The sequence below is a fragment of the Nuphar pumila genome, chromosome 12 (genome assembly GCF_984573655.1).
Source record: "Nuphar pumila chromosome 12, dmNupPumi1.hap1.1, whole genome shotgun sequence".
NCBI lineage: Eukaryota > Viridiplantae > Streptophyta > Magnoliopsida > Nymphaeales > Nymphaeaceae > Nuphar > Nuphar pumila.
The window spans coordinates 89,315,209-89,324,002 of NC_143260.1; positions in this window are offsets into that span (position 1 = coordinate 89,315,209).

Below are 8,794 nucleotides of genomic sequence, written 5' to 3' on the forward strand. Positions count from 1 at the left end.
CCCGATCTCTCGAGAAAGGGGAGATCTCTTAAAAAAAACCCTGGTTTTCCCTCTTGGCCTCCACTTCTCTTTCAGCCTCATCACGATCTCCTTCTAGCTTCCTCCATCAGAATATCCAAATAGCAACCAAGGAGAACGTGTGGCTCTCCTTTCCCTCTGAAGGCTCGATCCATCATTGACGAAAACACTCTTCTCTGCTTCAGCCAAGCAAACGAGAGCCAGCCCCTCGATTGCTGGTTATAGTTTTCATTAGTGCAAGAAATCCCAAGCCAAAACTCAAGAATCAGCTCCTCCGTTATTGCTACAATCTTCCCAAACGTTACAGTCACCTACCCATTTCTCCTTCTTTTTGTTTCCTTCAGCCAGGTAGAAAAGAACCAGCCCTTTGATTGCTGGTTACGGATTCAGTTGGTGCAGAAGAACCCAAGGTAATGTGATTTTACGTTGTTTTCCCCCTTTGCCCATGTTTTATTAAATCAGATCTTGTTGCCATCTGCTGGAAGGAACGGTTGTGTCGTGAATGTGCATTTGTTTTAGCATAACGAATGGGTTCAAAGGAGATAGTTGGAGGGTTTATATATTCAGACTAAGTAAATGAGATGGTTCATCCCTTTTCATGGACCGAACCTCTCATTTCAATGGCCTACATCGATAGAATATGATGCCTCTAAGTTATTTTGGGTTTGCTATCATATTTTATATGGTTTTAATATTCTGCATCTAGGTTCATTTCTAAATTCCATAGTTCTCTCCTTTTTCATTCGTGTGATTTAGTTTTTTTTATTATTATTATTAGTTTAGTGTCGGCAAATTGAAAATCAAGATTTCCCTCAGGAGGGATCTGATTTAAGATCTGTAAAAGGCTGCATTTCGCAGGTCGGTCTAGTTTTCAGGGTAATTTTATCAAATATTTCTGACGTGAGCTAGTAATGGTCCTTGTTCCTGTTTGCATGAAACCCTCTCACAGAGCCTATTACAGATTTATAAGGCCATTGACCCACCCAAGTTAACCTTAGCCTCGGATCAGTAAGTTTGTTACTGGATCAGTAAAAAGGGAATCTAATTGATTCGGATGTCTGTTGTATGATGCTGAAATTCCATAAATTTTTTTTAAAAAGATTTAATATTTTTCCAATAATTTTAGGAAAACTGACACCTCTACTACCTATTCCTGTCTAGTCAAATTAGGCCTCTGTTACCCAATTTATATTTTTTGTTGAATCTTGAATCTGTCAAAGCGAAATATGCTTCGTTGTTCATTAACAATGTTTTTTTTTATGAATTTTGGTGATAGATTAGCATTTTATTCCCCTTTTCCTTTTTTTTATTTTTAGAAACCTTTATGATTTTAGGGTTTTATCAGGCATGACATCGTTTCATCAAATCTCATGGTCGATTTTATCATTATTTGCCTCTATTTGAAATTCAAAAAAAAATGTTTCTAAAAGCCCTACTTTCAAGGTCATCACTTTATCGGGGGTATTTTAGTCGATTTCACCATGATTTCAAAATTTCAAAAGCTTTATTTTCATATTTTCTTGCATCCACATTATTTTAATTATACTTATATCAAGGAGGTATGAAATTAGGTTTATATCTAGATAAATTCGATAATTCCTGGATATTATCAAAAGATTCTAAGAAAAAAACCTATATGTCTACACTAATCCAATTTCTAGCTTGGCAGGGACATTCAAAGGAAGAAGCTGGAATCTGTAATTTTCTTTCTTTCATTTTATTTAGTGATGTAATAATGAAAATTTTGAAATAAGAGATTTACTTTTATGTTTAGATTAGAATGCATATCATATAGTTTGAATTTCTGCAATATCCTGATTATGTGATTCATGCATTTTATTTAAAAAAAATCACTGTGGATGAACATGAATGGCACGCGCACCAACTCTTAGGGAGTTGATGAACTCGGTGGAGTCCATATTTACGGCCCTAGTCGAAATATGGACAAGACTCAGATTCAGCATCTTTCTACTAGTCACACTGAGCCTACACTCTTAGGCTATCTTCCAAAATTCACTGCATATCTTCAATTTTACAAAATATTTTAGAATTAACTAAGTAAATTACAAGCATATTTACGGCCATAGTCAGAATATGTAGTAATTTTACCTTAGTTTAATTTTAAAATTGCATATTTTCCTAAAAAGATATTTTCATAAAAAGACATTCACTCATTCAGGATAGTTTGCATCATGAAAGCACAAGCTTTTCCTTTTGATAAAATCACAAAAACTCCATTTTCAAAGAAATCGATTCCTCAAGGATATTCTGAAAATTTTTCAAAGTTTGATTTTCCCAAGCTACATTTCCCACGATTTTCTCAGAAAGTATTCATTTCTTAGAATTCATTTTCAATCTTTCCAAATGAGGCCTAAAAAAAAAAGTCAAAATCGTTTTTCAAGTCTTTAAAGCTACAACTCTCGAGATTTCAATTTCCTAAAGATTTGATGTCTTTTCTCAAAAGAGTTTTCCCATGGATATTCAATCATTTTCCAAAGAAAATTTTCAAAGTTGGAGTTTTCCTTACAAGTATTTTCCCTTCAAATATTTGCCTTTTCTCAAGAACCCTTTCCACTTTCCAAGGATTTTTATCCATTCATGATTTTTCCAACTCTTTATAAATTCTCTTAAGATTTTAAATCCTTTCCTCAAGGTTTTCTTGAGAAATCGATTTCCATCATCTGCCTTAGAAACATTTTCCAACTCCAAAATGTTTTCTAAGCATACATCATTTTTTCCAACCAGCATTTTACAAAATTTCATAGCACATGCCTGAATTCTATGTGTATTTAGGATAGAACACGATTTTGATAATTTAGCTAAGTCAAGCACACATTTGGTCCTTGGTTCGATTACCCCTAGTAAAGGCGTCAGGAACGGTCGAACCTCATACCGACAGGTCGAGTCCCATTCCACGAAATATTTCTTGCTATTTTCAAAATGGAGGTGAGTATTTTAAAACAATTTTCAAAACTCTGGTCAAGTTTGACTCGCAGGATCATTTTCCCCTCTCTCCCGTAGGGAAGGAAAAAATTTTGCGATGATAACAGGTTTGGCGACCGTGATGGGACTTGTCCTTGTCTGATCAAAAGTGTGCTTGACTTAGTTCAATTATTGAAGCTGTGTTATCAAAATGTCAGCTCTTTTACTTTCTGATATCATGCGAACCTAGGAGCCTAGGTTTTGACCTAACTGACATTGATTGCATATAGCTTAGGCATGGTTTGGTAGGACTATATTGAGGAGATATTTGCATGCTCACATAGACTTAGGTCTAAACATAACTCTCCTCAATTTAGGATTTGAATGCAAACAATGTATGCATCTTCAAAAGTTTTTAAAAATCTATCTTTCTAGGACTTAGAGCCCTCTATTTCTTGCATGCGAGCATTTTTTCAAAAACCCCTACCTATCTTTATCCGGTCTTCACGTTGTTGGGCTCTCTTCCAAAACCCTAGTTTGGGACAGAGCCTCACAACTGGACCACTTATTTGGGTTGACACCCCCCTACCACGTACTAAGGGCCGCAGTGCGAAGTATATCGATAGGTGCTCAAGGATGTTGGGAAAATACAAGCTTAGAACCGAAGTTGAAATTATACGTCATGTACCTCAGCTTTTGATTCGGATATATCGTCATAACTGGATTGGACAAAGACGATCTGAACTTAGAGTTATGACTAGGATTCTACAGCTGCTTTTCAAAATGATGCATCTAGAGTCAGCCTTGTAGGGAGTGTTGTATGTGCATAAGTGTTTGTGCAGGATGTGATTATATGTACCTAATTTTCTCAATTCCTCATTTTTTTTAAATATTAGGCCATTTTCCAAATATCCTTATTTTTTTATTCTTGTGAAACATTTCTATTATTTTATACAAACCCTGAACAATTTTTAAAATTATCCCTTTTTATTCTCAAAACTCCAGGTGATTTTTCAGTCTTTCGTTCTACTGGATCTCGAATTATCCACCTCATTTCTATCCTGCCCGCAATTTTTTTTAAAATTTTCATATTTTTCCTAAGTCTGATCCTGAGTCTCTCTCTATTTTTCAATCTGATGGCATCCAGTCAAATCGATCATATTTTTTCTGAAGGTCACATCTCCTACGAGGTGCGACAAGGTCGTCCTGAACATCGAGCCCTTAGCACCGGAACCTTCATTCCCCGATGGTATTATTTATGGCTAAAAGCCTTTTCTCATATGTTTTCGGACCATTTGAGTGAGTGCGGATTAGAACTGGCATCAGCAGTTGGAAGGCAGACCATCAATGGCAACATGATCCATGAAATGGCAAAGTGATAGAACCCACAAACCTGTACTTTCTGGTTCCCATGGAGAGAGATGACCCTTTTAATGAATGAATTTTTAAAGATTATGGGATTACCAGAACCAGCCGATCAACCAGAAGATCCATTAGAGCATCAATTTCTGATTAATGTCAAGGGTTTGGACCCTCAAAATGCCTTAGCTCATATGACAAGCCCCCGATCTTGGCCCCTGATTCAGATCAATGGAAATAAATATGTCAATCTGCTTGAGTTATACCATCAATACGAGACATTTTTCGAAGTCAGCTCACTATCAAGGACAGCTAGAGAAAGAATTTAGAACGCAATGGTTCTATGTACTGTAGGATTGACCCTCTTCCCATATGGACAAAATTACATGGATATCAGAATAATCCAGCTCATGAGAAGATGGGGGAGCCGACAGACCAATCATCTTTCCATAGCCATGGCAGCACTCGCATTCCTTTACCGGGGTTTGACCCGTTTTTCACTTGGAGGGTCCATTCTCGTTGAAGGATGCATTTACTCACTTCAATCCTGGTTCTTCCAGCACATTCCAGCCCGAGCAAATTCTTTCATATACAATGGTCAAGAGCTCCTTTCAGTGGTGTAGTATCGGTTCATGACCAACAACATTCAAAAAGATGACATCGTCTGGGACTACTTTGATCGACAATTATCTCCTCCGAGATTCACATATGCTTATGGCAAGTGATTCAAGTTGTTGGGACCATTCTTATACACTTACTATCAGCCGCAGTGATGTGTTCAACAGTTCTCTCAGAGGCAGCAGTACATCGAAGCTTGACTACTATCAGGAGTTATACCAGAATTTGATCTCACCTCTGCACAATGGTCTAGGGCATATCATTATGCCCACTACGGCTAGGATTCTTTTGTTACACTCAAATTATTTCCTGGTCCTAAAGTGTTTGTCGACTATCATGAATGGTGGCAAATTGTTTGTCCTCCACCTTTTTGTCAAGATCAATAAAATCATATTTTTCTCATTCCAATAAAAATTTCTCTATTTTATCATGGTTCGACGACCTCACCTAGGTAACAAGGCACATTTTCTGTTCTTTATTTCTCTTGCAAAGAATGACAACATAATTATCGTGATTCTTGCGACGACTCAATCTCTAGTAATGGGATACTTTTTCAAATTGTCTATCATATTTCCAGCAAATATTTCTTCCAAGAAATAAATTCCCTTAGAATCTAATCGGGTCTTTGCCCTGCAGAAAGCATTTGTATCATTTAATGGTTCAGACAAGATCAGGAAGAAAAACAACAGCATCTCAGTACTCATCAGCTTTATAAGAAGAGATGGACTCCCCGCATTCAGTCAGGAGCTAGGGTCAACAAGAGGACGACGACAGAGATCCATAGATGTATGTCATGTTCCAGAAGATGATGAACAAAATGATGAGTGAGCAGGCCGGGACCAGTTCAGAGAAGAATCCATTTAGGCAAAAGTTTCATGGTCACAAGGTTAAGAAATCCATAAAGACTTCTAAGAAGCAGGTTCAGCCAAAAGAAATCTCAGATGGAACAGAATCAGCGGAAGACACTGATGAAGAATATGAGGTGCCTCCAACATTTCAGAAATATGGTCGGGAGCAAAAGGGTGCTCGCAAACTAAAAAGTCAGGTCATAGAAGATCCACTACAAGCACAGTTCAAGGAAATGGCTAGAGTTGTCAAAGATTTACAAGCCTGGGACAAGGGCAAGAAAATCTTCACCAGCGAGGACTTCTATGATGTCTTAGAAAGGGATAATGATCTCGAAAACCTTCCTCGAAAATTCATCAAGTTTGACGGTTCTGGCGACCCCAAAGCACATCTCGCCATATTTTTTCGTTGAATGCTCTAGGTTCAAGAGGGACAATAGAGTACTATTTTTATGCTTCCCCCGCAGCTTGGAAGGAGTTGCAGCTAAATGGTATGTTGAGCATATCAATCCCATCGAGCTCAAAGAGTTTGATAAAGTTGTGAATCTGTTTATTGAACGCTTTTTGTTCAACATGGAGGCGCTCCCAACATTAAGCATCTCTGCAATCTAAGGCATAATGAAAATGAAAAGGCCAGAGATTTTATTCATAGATGGAGGTCAGCTTACAACAAAATGAGGGACCCCATATCAGAGAGGCATGCTTTATCCTTGATCCTCAACAATTTTTCGCAACCTCTGAGAGGATTAATCTCCACTGCACCATCCAAGACTTTTATCGAGCTGAATGGCTCGAGCTAAGCATGGAGAATGGAGTCTATGAGGGCTTCACATTTTCCAAGAATAACCACCAGGGTGAGCAGAAAAAGAAAGCTCATTTCACATATTCTGCCAGCAATAACAGTCGAAATCATTATAAAGGGCAGAAGAAAGATTATTGTTACGGCACAGGCAATTCCAACAGCAAAGGTGATCAGAAAGGGAAGTCTGTTTCTCAATACAGCAAGATCACGGGCCAAAACTGCGCGAAAAGACCAAGCATGAAGGATGGAGCTACGACAGAAAATTCACTCCTCTCGACCAATCACTCGAAGATGTGCTCAAGTATATGCTATTGAAGGAAATGATTAAATTACCTAGACTGGCCGATCCCCCTGTGCCTATGGGAAAATGGAAAGAACAATTCTGCAAGTTCCATAAGACAGTGGGACATTTGCATGGACATACGAAGATATGTCGGGCTTAGATCCCAAATTGGTCGAGCACCGCCTCATTTTGAAGCCAGGTGTTAAACCAGTCAAGCAGAAACTAAGAAAAATGGATCCCAGAATAGAACAACAAGTCAAAGAAGGACTCGAAGATTTACTCAAAGCAGGGTTCATTTAAACTATTGACAACCCAGATTAGTTAGCCAATATTGTCGTCGTTCCAAAGAAAAACCGCAAAATGAGGATTTGTATAGACTTCAGAGACCTCAACAAAGCAACTCCAAAGGATGATTATCCACTTCCAAGTATTGCTCTTCTGATCGACAACACGGCAGGACATGCAATGTTCTCTTTTATGGATGGATATTTTGCCTATAATCAGATTAAGTTGGTCACCCGTGACCAACCGAAAACTTCCTTCACTACACCTTGGGGCACTTTCTGTTATACCGTTATGCCATTTGGATTCAAGAATGTTGGAGCAATAGTAATTTAGATTCCATTTTCTTTGTATTATTAGTTGTATTTTCTGTTAGTTCGCTAGTAGTAGGTTGTGAATGACTGTAATTGTGTATGTTTTGAGCAACCGTGCTTTATTGGGATTAGCACAAATGAATAGTAGATTGAATTCAAATCCAGAATATTACATGAACTTACACTTATTGTTTTAGGTGTTAATTTTTTGAGTTTTTCTGATATTATTGTTCTAGTCTATTCATTAGAGTGTTTATTGTTTGCAAACCAAAATTCAACTGATTTCAAGTTTATTTGGTTTGCCTTTTAAGTGTTTTACAAAATTAGGTTTATCACGATTTTAGATTTCGGGTCAAGCGGTTCTAGAATTTTTATCGAACTTGAAACACTTGTATCCAAAGTTTCTAGATGAGCTTTTCAATTCCGTAAAGTTCGACAGATTCTTGAATCTGTCAGAAAGATAACAAAAGAAAAATACTTAGAATCGGACTTTATCTGCCGCTTCAAACTTCTTGTTTGCGAAAACCTATTTGAATCTGATTTTGCACTATTTAGGGACAAAATAGTCATTTACTTAGTTAGTTGATTTCCGTAGTTTTTTTAATTCTAGTTTTTAGTGTTTTATTAGGTTTATATCATTAGTCCAGAGTTAATTGTAGTGTTAGGGCAGTTAATTTAGGAAATTAGCTCTGTTAATTTCTCGTTTTACGTATAAATTAGATTATTAGTTAACTTTAGCATTAACACAGGTTTAGCTATTTCTTTTAAATCATCGAGTTAGCGTAACTAACTTCATTTCTGTGTTGTGCAGGTGATATTAAGTTGCAGTAAGAGCATCTTGTCTCAGTGATAGATTGTCGCATCTAGTGATCTGACGAAGATGCCTTTGTGTTCGCAGGCTTAAGTCACTGCACACCTCGTTTCTGTTCTTTTTCAATTTTGAATTCATTGTAGTATTTTCTGTAATTGAACAGGCTCAATATCAATAAAATACAAAGTTTAGATTTAATCTGAGTGTATTTCGTTCTCTGTGGATTCGACCCGTACTCGCCACATTCATGGAAAATCGGTTTTTATTACTTGATTGGTGATTTTCCAAAACGCTTTCAATGATAAAATAATGTTTTAAAAATACGATTGCAAAAATAACCATCACCTACCTTCATGCCATGGAGGATTTATGGTATACAGTGATGCATCAAGTATGGGACTTGGATGCGTATTGATGCAACACGGCAAGGTTATAGCGTATGTTTCACGCCAACTAAAAGTGCATGAACGAAACTATCTCATACATGATTTGGAACTAGCAGTTATAGTTTTTGCACTTAAAGTGTGGCGACACTACTTA